Genomic DNA, 13100 nt, shown 5'->3' with positions numbered 1-13100 from the left:
TCATCAATGCACTTTGTTTCTATGTATTTGATTACCCATTGTAAACCTGTATGTGGAATAATAAACATGGGTAGTCATGACTACATTATTTTACTTTGCATAATATCTTTAAGCTTCATCCAAGCTATAACATATAGAAAAAAGCCCTTCATTTTGAAGGGTTAGTCATTCTTTTCAGGCAAGAAAACTGGAATGGGTTGCCATTTCCTGCTGGAGGGGATACTCCAGACCCCGGGATAGAACCCATGTCTCTTGCCCCTCCTGCCTTGGCAGGCAGATTCTTTACCAGTGTTCCACCTGAGAATCCCATACAATATTTCTTCTTTGTTTTTCTGTAAATTGCCATATCATTTTCCACAGTGGTTACACCGCTTTGCATTATGTTGCATATTTTCTAATTTCCTCACATTCTTGTCAATACTTTTTGTTAATTTTTGCCATTAAAGTGTGAGATGTGATATCTTGTAGTTTTGATTTGAATTTTTCTATAATTAGTCATGTTGAGCATATTTTCCTCTGTTTATTGTCTTTGAGAAATGCTTCAAGTATTTTGCTGATTTTTAAATTAGGTTTTGATGTTGTTGAGTGTGTAGTTTTATGTATAACCCCTATATCAATCCATCATCAAATATGTATTTTGCAAATTTTTTTTGTATTCTGCGGGTTTCTTATTTCCTATATTAATAAAGTTCTATAATGTACAGAAGCTTTTAATTTTGATAAAAGTCCAATTTATTTATATTTGTTGGTTTTACACATGCTTTTGGTGTTATATCCAAGAAAGCAGAACTAAATTTAATGTCATGAAGTTTTTCCGCCATATTTTCCTCTAAAAATTTATTATTTTAGTTTTATATTTAACACTTTGATCGATTTAAGTTAATTCTAATAAATGGTGTAAGACAAAGCAATATATTCACATAATGGCTTTGAGACCCATGTCAAAAATGTTTTTTCTGGTATCTCTGTTTTATATTGTTGCATTAAGTCTATCTTTATGTAAATACTATACTATTTTTATTATCATAGTTGTATAAGTTTTGAATCAGAAACAGTGGATTCTCAAATTCTGGCTATTCTCAGTATCTTGAGATTTGTTAAGAATTTTAGAATGTATTTTTGTGTTTCTGCCTGAAAAACCCATTGGCATTATGTAGGGATATTTAATTGGAGAAGGCAATGGCAACCCACTCCAGTACTCTTGCCTGGAAAATTCCATGGACGGAGGAGCCTGGTAGGCTGCAATCCATGGGGTCACTAAGAGTCAGACACGACCGAGCGACTTCACTTTCACTTTCACTTTCATGCATTGGAGAAGGAAATGGCAACCCACTCCAGTATTCTTGCCTGGAGAATCCCAGGGATGGGGGAGCCTGGTGGGCTGCTGTCTCTGGGGTCTCACAGAGTCGAACACAACTGAAGCAACTTAGCAGCAGCATCAGGGATATTTAATTGCACCTGTTGTTTGCTTATAGTTTTGACATCTTAACAATATTCATTTTTCAAGCTAGGATCACATAGTGCTCTTCCATTTTTTTTGTCTTTCAGTTATTTTCACTGATGTTTTGTGCTTTTCAGTGAAGAAGTTATTTGCCTTCTTTAAGTTTATTCCCAGGGATTTTACTGTTTTTCATGATATGGTAGATACAAATTTTTCTTAAATTCTTTTTGGTATTGTATATTATAAATGGATATCAATACAGCTGCAGCTTTATCAATTCTAACAGATTTTTGGTGGACTCATTACAGGTTTATATATCTAAAACATCCTTGCCTTGTTTTATCTCTTAAAGGAAAAGTTTTCAAACTTTCACCATTGAGTATAATGTTAGATGTGAGATATTTTATTGAAATAAAGTAAGAACATGATCTCAGAGACCTACAGGACAAAACAAGCTTTCATAAGCCCACTCCTCCTGATCCACAAGGCAAAATTTTATGCTATTTTAAGTTTTCCCATCTATTTACTTGTATATTTCTCAACAATATGCTTACCTTCTCATGCTTCAGTTTGTTTCAGTTCAATCGCTCTTTCAGGTCCAACTCTTTGTGACCCTGTGGACTGCAGCATGCCAGGCCTCCCTGTCCATCACCAACTCCTGGAGCTTACTCAAACTCATGACCATTGAGTCAGTGATGCCATCCAACCATCTCACCCTCTGTCATCCCCTTCTCCTCCCACCTTCAATCTTTTCCAGCATCAGGGTCTTTTCCAATGAGTCAGTTCTTTACATCAGGTGGCCAAAGTATTGGAGTTTCAGCTTCAATCAGTCCTTCCAATGACTATTCTGGACTGATTTCCTGTAGGATGGACTGGTTGGATCTCCTTGCTGTCTAAAGGACTCTCAAGAGTCTTCTCCAACACCACAGTTCAAAAACATCAATTCTTAAATGCTCAGCTTTCTTTGTAGTACAACTCTCACATCCATACATGACTACTGGAAAAACCATAACTTTGACTAGATGGACCTTTGCTGTCAAAGTAATTTCTCCGCTTTTTCATATGTTGTCTCATGCTTAATTACTAAACATTAAGTATCATCTCTTGATTAGATCCACTCTGGCCACAGTGGATGGAGACCTTCCCCTTCCACATATAACTGCCTCCAACTACCTTTTATCTTTCCCCTCTTTCCATCATAGTTAAATCCCACTTTATGTCTATGATGGTTAGGTTGAGAACACTTTTCCATCTTCTAGTATACATTGCTAAAGTAGAAAAATATTAATTACTATAAAATCTTATATTTTAGTTAGTCTTTCCATATAAATAGTTCCTCTTATTTTGCTTTCCACAGTTAAGAAACTTTAAGGTGATACTGAGAATTTCAAGAAAATGTTTCAAGAGATGTTAAGAATTTTATAAGAAAATCCTTTTTAATTAAATATTTATTTTTTTCTGTATTCTGCTTATGTTGTACATTCAAATATATCAGTTCTTAAAATGCTATTCTTTATAATTTTAACTTCATCAGTATTACAATTTTTCCAATATAGATAACTCCAGTTCTTTATTACAGAGTAGTAAAACTTTAAACAATATTCAGCCTGACTAAAATAATACTATAGAAATATATTATTGTTTTAAACTTGAATTATGTACTTTTGTGTCTGCCTTTAGGAATAATTACATGAATGACCCATGGGAAATTATAATCAAACATCAACTGATTTCATCTTATTGGGATTGTTTCCCTCTTCAAGAACTGGTCTGTTCCTTTTTATTCTCATTGTTTTCATTTTCTTAATGGCTCTAGTTGGTAACCTTTCCATGATTCTTCTCATCTTTCTGGACATCCGTCTTCACAAGCCCATGTATTTTCTGCTTAGCTAGCTCTCCCTCATGGATCTGAACTACATCTCTACCACTGTTCCCAAAATGGCCTATGATTTTCTGTTTGCAAACAAGTTTATCTCCATCACTGGGTGTGGGATTCAGAGCTTCTTCTTCTTGACTATGGCAGGTGCAGAAGGATTGCTTTTGGCCTCTATGGCTTATGATCGTTATGTGGCCATTTGCTTTCCTCTTCATTATCCCATCAGAATCAGCAGAAGAGTGTGCATATTGATGATAACAGGATCTTGGATAATGGGCTCTATCAACTCCTGTGCCCACACCACGTATATTCTCTCTATCCCTTATTGCCAATCCAGGTCCATCAATCATTTCTTCTGTGATGTCACAATCATGTTGATAATAGCCTGCACTGATACAACGGTCTATGAATACACAGTGTTTCTGAGCACCACACTTTTCCTTTTGCTGCCCTTCATTGGTATTGCTTTTTCCTATGGCCGTGTTCTCCTTGCTGTCTATCGCATGAACTCAGCAGAAGGGAAGAAGAAGGCCTATTCAACTTGCAGCACCCACCTCATTGTGGTTTCTTTCTACTATGCACCCTTTGTTTACACGTATCTACGCCCAAGATTTCTGCGTACTCCAACAGAGGACAAAGTTCTGGCTGTCTTTTACATCATCCTTACCCCGATGCTCAATCCTATTATCTACAGCCTGAGAAACAAGGAGGTGATTGGGGCCCTGAGAAGAGTAACTCAGAGAATCTCTCCTATGAAAATGTAGACTAAATTTTTGCATGAATACCAGGAGTTTTATATATATATATAAATCTGTTTATAACTGTATAGTTATATATATATAAATTTATATATTTATTTATATAAATAACTGTATAGTCATTAAAATATTATTTTTATTAAATGAAAAGAGTAAAATGGATTTAGAGGACAAGAAAATAGTTCATATCTTGAAAAATCTCAATCTTATTTCTTGTTTCTTTTTTTTTAAATCAATTTCAAATGCATTTTTGTTGATAGACTGTCAACTAGAAAGATTCTCTGTCATTTAGTAGTGAACATGGACATTAACTGAATAACAGAATAGCATTCACCATAACAGTTCCACAGTTTTCAGTACATTTTTCAATAGGTCTGAACCACATTTTCTGAATGTCTAGATAAAATAAAAAGACAGAATATTTTTGTTCTTCTTATAGTATAACCATAATTACCAGTAACACTTCACTTTTTTTTTTTTTAATTTCAATATAGGGAAACTTCCTATTAGAGATTTAGCTGAGAATTCTGAAGTCCTTATACCACTCTGAACAGAAACTGAGAAAAGTTTATGTTAATTACAGGGTGATGCATCTATCATATAAGGTATACCTGGAAATCAACAATAGGCCTTGAAAATGCCACAAGAGATTGCTAAAACAATTATACAAGTGGGTCAGCATTTAATCTCATTAGTGGAAATTAACACTGTTGAGGAATTCCATGCAAACAGCTACTCTCAAATAGCTACTCTCAAAACATACTGTGTACCTGCTAAATTGCCAGTACAACTTATGTATTAGATGATGTCTCTCAAAGGAGATTTTATTCTCTACTCACTACATCCCATAGTTTTACTGGGAAAGTTAACTTTGTAAACTAATTTTCTTAGTTCATACGATGGCTTGATCACTTTCTTAAGCAGATCTCATCACTGTATCAACAAAAATTCATCAGTTCACGTAAATTTCCATGTAAATTGTTATCCATTAGTGATCAATGCAGAAATGCACTTAACCTCTCACATGTGGCAGAGAAGGGGAGGTTCATATTCTACATAATATGCAAGGCAAATCCCAAAATGAACATATGAGGACTCTTGCTAAAAAAATCAGGAAAAAAAATGTTAGATTATTGCTGCTCAAATGTAGTTTTTTCTTCAAAATTAATTCTTTAGTTGTGAAATGAAATTACACAGTCCAAAAAAAAAATATATATATATATATATATTGCATATAAACATAATGGTTCATTATCAGATTTGGGAGATCAATCCTTTCCACTTTATTTTCACTAAATTTAAAGCTTTAGAAACTTTATTTTCTGTTAATATAATTAGAGTGTTTTCAGCATCTGGTGATAAATACTAAGTTTCAGTGAATTTTTGATGATTTTTAATATTTAAATTTTAAAAGATTCTTTCTGCTTATGTTACTGGAGCTATTAGGAGTGCTTATAGTTTAGGAGACTATCAGGCTGAATTTTTGATAAATTATATTTAATATAAATTCTAGTACACACATATCTGATGATTGAAAAGGAGAAGAAATGTTTTCTAAAAGTATTTATCTTATGAAGCAGCTTCAAGTTATCAATTAATACAAATCTATTTTATATAAGTCTAAATTTAACTTTAAACATAAATTTAGTCAATGGCATTTTAATGATTCACTTCAATTTCTGACAATTAGTTGACTTTGTATAAGAATGATGTTTCAATTATCTGCTCACTCATTTTATCACTACACATTGAATTATAAGAAAATTAATTTTAGAAATGTTTGAATAATTGTTTTCTGAAAGTTTACATGAAAATGGTATGCTTTTCCACCTCTGATCTTTCAAATTAATTTTAAATCTTTAAGCAAGCTTTAAATATTATTTCTAAGCCTGTGGATATTTGTTTTACAATATTTCAAGAGTTTTTAAAACCATATATTTTATACTCTGATAATAATTCCATGATATGATCTTTTGTAATGATTATTTGTACACTTTTGTAAGTATTTATTGGAAGAGTTTACTCCCTAAACCTATCATTTTCTGTTCCAACACTTGGGTGAGATTGTTACTAATTTAGTAGATTACACAGGGATTACCCCGCTCTCCTAGGCAGTGGCCTATTCACCATTGTTGTTGTATCTGTATTTGCTGTTGTCACCACTACCACCAATCTGGGTTCAAGCTCCACCCAGCCACTTCCCTGGGGTCCTGTAGTGCCCTGAACACTAATGCATGTGTGGACATGGGGAGGCCAGGCACGTTGCTTCATGTCCATGTTGCTTGCCCTTATGTGTACAAGTCCTGCTGCTGGACTGAAACTGCATACTAATGCCGCCACCCAGTATAGATCCTCTGCTTATGTATGTACTCAGTGATAAAATTAAGAATTTCAAGATGGCAGCAGAGCAATGATTAAGCAAGGTTACTATCTGAGTATGAGAACCTATGTAAGCACACATGCTCTATGTTTTGAGAAATGTAGATTGAACAAATACAAAGGGGATGACATCATGTAAAACCAACAAAATGATGGGGATGTCAGTTTTTGTCATTGTAAATATCCTAAGGAAGTGTAGAAGCAAGCAAGCAAATGCATTCCAGACTCCTTCCCATTTTAGGTAGTGAGTAATAGAAGGAATCAGGAGACATTAATCTATTTCTGTCCTGACACAATATATTTTGTTCCGCCCTTTAAAAGAAACTGGAAACAATTTTATTTACTTTTTAAGCAACTGCCTAGAAAATGAGGATTTAACATTATATAAAATTAATTTCCTATGTTGTCCTTAGTAGGTCTTTGAGTAATTAAAAAAAAAAAAAACTCTCTTTGTTGAAAGAGCTATTTTTTTTTAAACTAATATTTAACAGTTTGTATTTGCCTACAAAATCCTTAATTTTCTTTATGGTTAAAATGAGAGATAGGAATTTATTTCACAGTGACCTATAATTCTACTTGACCAAGTGTTTTAAAACCTTTTATCAATTCTTAACCAATTTCCCAAACTCAAATGCCAAGCAAAGATCTGCTGAACTCAAATTAACTTTGGTATTTTTCATTAAACTCCTGTAAAATTGCAAAAAAAAAAAATTATCTCACCTTATGAAAATAGAAATGTTAAACTAATTAGGCTAATATGTGAAATTACATGGAAAGAATTGTCAAATAAGAAGTAATACTAAGACTTGTTTACATTGCTAATGTTGTATTGGTGTGTGTATATACATGCATATATATATTATGGTATATATTGCAGAAGTTATATGATATTTTTAGACATCTGATATGTTCTGGGACAGTGTTATCAGTCATAATGCAAATTATCATCTTAAAATGTTGTATATCACAAAAATTACTACATTTTCTTATGAAATAAATTTGTGTATCTTTTGTCTTTGTCATTCATAGCTATTGTTTAATTTAGATATTTACAAAAATGTTTCTACACAAATGCTCTATTTTCAAGGACATTCATGAAAGGGACTAATGGAAAACCTAGATTTAATAACAAGTACTCATTACATGGGGCTGAATGATCTGAAGATGATGATTACAATTTTTTTATTACATTTTGTTTGAAACATTGCTGGATACTTAATGGGTTTTTTTTTTTTTTCCCAGACTGAAAAAAACTTTTCCTCTTACCTGTGACTCACAATAATTAAAAAAAAATATGACACCTTAAACAAAGATACAGCATTTATTTTAATCCCAATCTGATCCCTCAGGAATTTGGAAAGCCTTGAATCAAAGCTTTAGTCCTATAGCCAACGTTTCCACTTGTGCCATTCTGCTGCTGCTGCTGCTGCTAAGTCGCTTCAGTCATGTCCAACTCTGTGCGACGCCATAGAGGGCAGCCCACCAGGGTCCTCCGTCCCTGGGATTCTCCAAGCAAGAACACTGGAGTGGGTTGCTATTTCCTTTTCCAATGCATACATGCATGCTAAGTCGCTTCAGTCATGTCTGACTCTGTGCGACCCCATGGACAGCAGCCCATCAGGCTCCTCTATCCACAGGATTCTCCAGGCAAGAATATTGGAGCAGGTTGCCATTTCCTTCTCCTGTGCCCTTCTACAAGGAGAATAAATTCATATTGAGTTAGAATAAGAGTCTGTTCAAAAGGATGAATTTGTTTGAAAAGAGACAATAGATCTCAAATGTACTAATTTGTGCTAAGCCAATGTCACCAAACTGAGTCTAAATACCAACTGATGAGAGCTGATGAGGCTGAACCACCCAAGTCCAGTTTATGTGGGATATGGATGACAGCAGACAAGGTATAATCTCCCTGAGAGTATAGTGAGGGATCAAGAACAATATTAGATTAGGAGATTTATCCCAGAGACCAGGATCCACAATCAGAGCAGGAAACCACATCTGTATCCAAAATGTGTGCTCAGTTGCTCAGTCTAGTCTGAATCTTTGAGATACCATGGACTGCAGCCTGCCAGGATCCTCTGTCCATGGGATTTCCCAGGCAAGAATACTGGAGTGGGCTGTCATTTCCTTCTCCACTAATCTGAAGTACTGAAATACAAAAACCCTGAGGTTATATGACTTTATCAGGAGTAATGATTTATGATAGTGCAATTTTAGGGTGTCTTTTCTACTTGTTAAGTGCATATAATTTCACAGAAAAGAAGTGAATATAATTTCACAAGTAGGAAGAAGTTTATGTACATATCATTGCTATTGTCACATACTGTGTAGATCATTTTAATTCACCAAAACTTTAGAATCATTTATAGAAATGAGAATATTATAGGAAGAGAGCTAATTGGTTACAGAGGCTTATTTCAATCTATTTTTCCAATGTGAATGTATGGACCCTTTTTCCCCCTCACTGGGCATTTCTAGGACTCTTGAATAAAGTCCAATTACTTCCTCTTACCCATAAGAAAAAAAAAGCCTAAGAAACAGATGACTATGCTAAGAAACTTAAAGTTTTATAGAAGTTTGTCTTTAGAACAAACAGTGGCTGATTTACTTTTAATATACAACTTTTCCTAAGTTTTAGCTATCTAAAAGAAGATAGAAGTGCCAATGAGATTGCTGCAAATATATTTCTCTGTTGTTAAACTTTAGTTCATGAAGATAGCAATCAGAGGTTAGATATTAAATATTATTTAAATAGTCTTCTATGAAAGAATATTAATACAAGTCCCTATCATTTTAAAGAAAATGCATTACTTGTGGAGAACCAGAAGTGCTTAATAAGACACAGAGGTAGCACCACTCTGGGGGGCTTCCCTGGTGGCTCAGCTGCAATGCAGGAGACACAGGAGATGCGGTTTGATCCCTGAATCGGGAAGATCCCCTGGAGGAAGGCATTGCAACTCACACCAGTATTCTTGCCTGAAAAATTCCATGGACAGAGGAGCCTGGCAGGCTGCAGTCATGGGGTTGCAAAGAGTCGGATTGATCTGAAACGACTGAGAATGAGCACAACTCTGTACTGCTGATTGAAGCGCAAGCAATAAATTAACTATGCTAATAATGTATAGCTATTTGAATTTTATTCTCTGAATAAACATCTCATGATTTTGAAGTGGTTTATCACTATATTCCCCATTCTGTCTTTTACTAATGTGCATTTTATAACAACATTTTTAATGTATATGTTGTGTTATAGCAGACTGTTTATTCCTATGTATTATTAACCTTCGTTGTCATCATTTTTAACCAAAGTCGTGTCCAACTCTTGCAACCCCATGCACTGTGTCCTGCCAGGCTCCTCTGTCCATGGGATTCTCCAGGCATGTTTATTCCTATGTATTATTAACATTACCTCTTGTCTAAGAAACTATTGTAATTGAAATATGCACTATGTTATCATTTATAGTTATTTGGCTGCCTCTGAATTACTGAGTTTGGGTATTTCTAGAGAGATGGCTACATTTTTTTAAATTTCATAAAATAATCCACAAGCCTAGTGGAAAATTAATGCAATATCATGTTTATAATACTCTTTGTATACACTCGTATTTTAATTTCTAAATTGAGCATTTGTTCTTTCAAATAATTTTGAGTATCTAATAGACAACCAAAAGGGGGAATAAGTTAATTCTGAACTTACAAAAGTTTATGTCATAATTCTCTAGGGTGTTTGAAAAAATATTCTTTTGGAATATAACTCAATTTTGTTAATTTTTTTTGAGATATGGGTTTTCCTTATGTCTATGAATTAATTAATTAGTTGTAAATGGTGTATGACAATAAGTATAAACATAATCAATAAATTTTTGTTTTAATTTGAACTAGATTTTCCTTTAAACTAAAAACATTTTTCTGCTACCCTTCTATGTTCTCAGCTGGAAATTCTGAAGAACTAGGCATGTAGGATGGAGAAGGCAATGGCACCCCACTCCAGTACTCTTGCCTGGAAAATCCCATGGACGGAGGAGCCTGGTAGGCTACAGTCCATGGGGTCACTAAGAGTCAGGCATGACTGAGCGACTTCACTTTGACTTTACACTTTCATGCATTGGAGAAGGAAACGGCAACGCACTCCAGTGTTCTTGCCTGGAGCATTCCAGGGACATAAGAGCCTGGTGGGCTGCTGTCTATGAGGTCGCACAGAGTCGGACATGACTGAAGCGACTTAGCAGCAGCAGCAGCAGCAGCAGCAGCAGGCATGTAGGAGATGGCTTGGAACTGACAGAATTTCTGGAAGAGATAGTCAAAAGGATATGGCCACAGGTTGAACCTAAAATTGGATTTGAACAATCAGCATCTCCTCATGTTCTCTTCTCTTCTTGGAATGTACACTTTTTGTACTTTTCACGCAGTGGGAGCTGTTCTATGGGCATGGCCTCGGCAGATAAAGTGTTTTAGAGAATAAAACTAGGTTGTATATTTTATTGAACCCATTTAACTTATCTATTTAAGCTTCTAAGATTATACTAGAAAAGATAGATATGTAAAAATAGATATCTATTTGTCTTACGACTGACTAAAACAAGCCTCATAAATGTTTCCTTGCTTATTATATTCTAACGTACCAGTCTAGAATGGTCTACCTCTTTTTCTGTCTCTCCTTTCTTTGCATGTACAGGGGCCAGTTTGTAAACTGAAAATTGATGAGGAAGCTGGGAGACCACATAGGTTAACCTTAGGAAAAACAAATCCATGAGGAAAATTCCAAGTTGGCCATCAACTTCAATGTGGTGAAGGATGGTGTGGTGCACTTGTTAGATCTCCTGGAATCCTCCATGAGTATGAATGGGGATGCCCCCAAGACTCCAGTTTTTATGTGCTTGTTTAGCTACCCATGTGCTTCCCTGGTGACTTAGATGGTAAAGAATCTGCCTACAGTGTGAGAAACCTGGGTTGGGGAGATCCCCTGGAGGAGGGCATTGCAACCCATTCCATTGTTGACTGGAGAATTCCCATAGACAGAGGTGCCTGGCAGGCTACAGTTCATGGGGTCACAAAGAATCAGACATGACTGAACGGCTAAGCACAGAACAGCACAACTACCCACACTGCATCACAGTGGAAAAAGTAATGGGTGTCATAGCATGCTTGCTTCTAACATGAGCAGGTTTGCCGGCCATTGACATTCACCTAGAGGCTGAAGATTGAGTTAGAAAGTTGAAAAAAGGCCTGAGGTTAGACAAGGATGTGCAACTGTCCCCTACTCTTTTAACTTTGGGACTGGCAGAGAAGTTAGGAGAGCAAGATAAAATTTTTGAGATCTCAGCGCATCATTTTATAATACTAGAAGGGCTCAAGTTGTCACAGATTAAGATCCGAAAACTTGTTACAATGCCTGATTAGGAATCCCATTCCCAAGAGGTAAAATCCCTGGGAAAGTGAGGAAAATGAAAGGGAGTGTATTGTGGTGATTAAAAGTAAAATGGATAAATGGAATGAAACAGGCAATTAGATCCCTAATACAAAGGACTTTTGGAAATAGCAAAAACAATAGATTGCTGATAATAAAGAATATATATCCCCAAACTGCTAGAAGAAAACTTGTATTATTTTCTGTCCCTTAAAGTGGTAAGTTTTTTCATGACTGTACAATACAAACATCACCTATAATTCCTTAAGATTGGAAAGAAAAGAGTTAATACAAAGCTTTTTAAAAATACATACTGCTGAAAAGAATCCCTTGCAAAAATCTAGTCCACAGTCTCAATAAACTTTCTTGTCAAGGGCTAAAGTTTTAGAATGAAATCTATGGAATCTCTGTATGTATGTATGTGTGTGTGTGTGTGTGTGTGTGTGTGTGTATGGATATAAGGTATTTGTGTATAATATTTTTCTATCTTTGGAGGGTATTGTCAAAATTAAAATAAAAAGCTCAATTTAATTGTCTCTAAGAAAAGTAGTATATTAAGGAATTATTAACATTTATAAAAGAGTGCAAAATATGTAGTTTTAAAAACTGATTCAATATTGCAAAGCAAATATTTAAAGACAGCAACAATTTGATATTTTAAGAATTTTTGCTTGTATGTTTTTATTAAACTAACCATATTCCATTTAATTTATTAAACTTTTGGCCAATATAATCAAAATTAGGAAACAAACTGATACTTGCAGACAAATCATTAATATGTACTTTTTGAACAATATATAAAATATATGACACAGAAAGTTTAGAGACATATTATTGGATAAATCTGAATAAATATGTTTCTTTCCCCACTGAATTGACCCTTAACACACCTGTGAAAATGTCTATATATGTTGTTAAAATTTCTACCTCAACTTTGGCTTCTGGCCATCCTGGGCCATTTGTGACTTAACCAACATTTGCTAAACCTCAGTGGACATTTCTATGTAAACATCAGAAAAAAGAAATCATGCAGTAGAATAAAACTCCAGATAAATAAGTCCCAGAATAACTGGTGCTCCTGAGTTTCCCTAAAGGTATTTAAAATGTAAATTGTAGAGATAAAAGATTAGTATGCACATCCGTTTAGAAAATTTTCAAAGAAATTTACTCAGAAAATGATTCTGTTTACATGATGCCCATTGGAATTTTGTCAGTTAATCAAACCAATGAGTGTGTAAA

The 13100-nt window shown here is 34.7% G+C and overlaps 1 pseudogene; it reads left to right on the top strand.

Moving 5' to 3' along the window:
* Positions 1-3142: 3142 nt before the first annotated feature.
* On the top strand, positions 3143-4081 carry LOC120863775 (annotated as a pseudogene).
* The last annotated feature ends 9019 nt before the right edge of the window (positions 4082-13100 follow it).

This window comes from Oryx dammah, unplaced genomic scaffold (genome assembly GCF_014754425.2).
Source record: "Oryx dammah isolate SB20612 unplaced genomic scaffold, SCBI_Odam_1.1 HiC_scaffold_5, whole genome shotgun sequence".
Taxonomy (NCBI): Eukaryota; Metazoa; Chordata; class Mammalia; order Artiodactyla; family Bovidae; genus Oryx; species Oryx dammah.
Note: the sequence above shows the minus strand (reverse complement) of the source record. Positions and strands in the feature narration are given on the sequence as shown.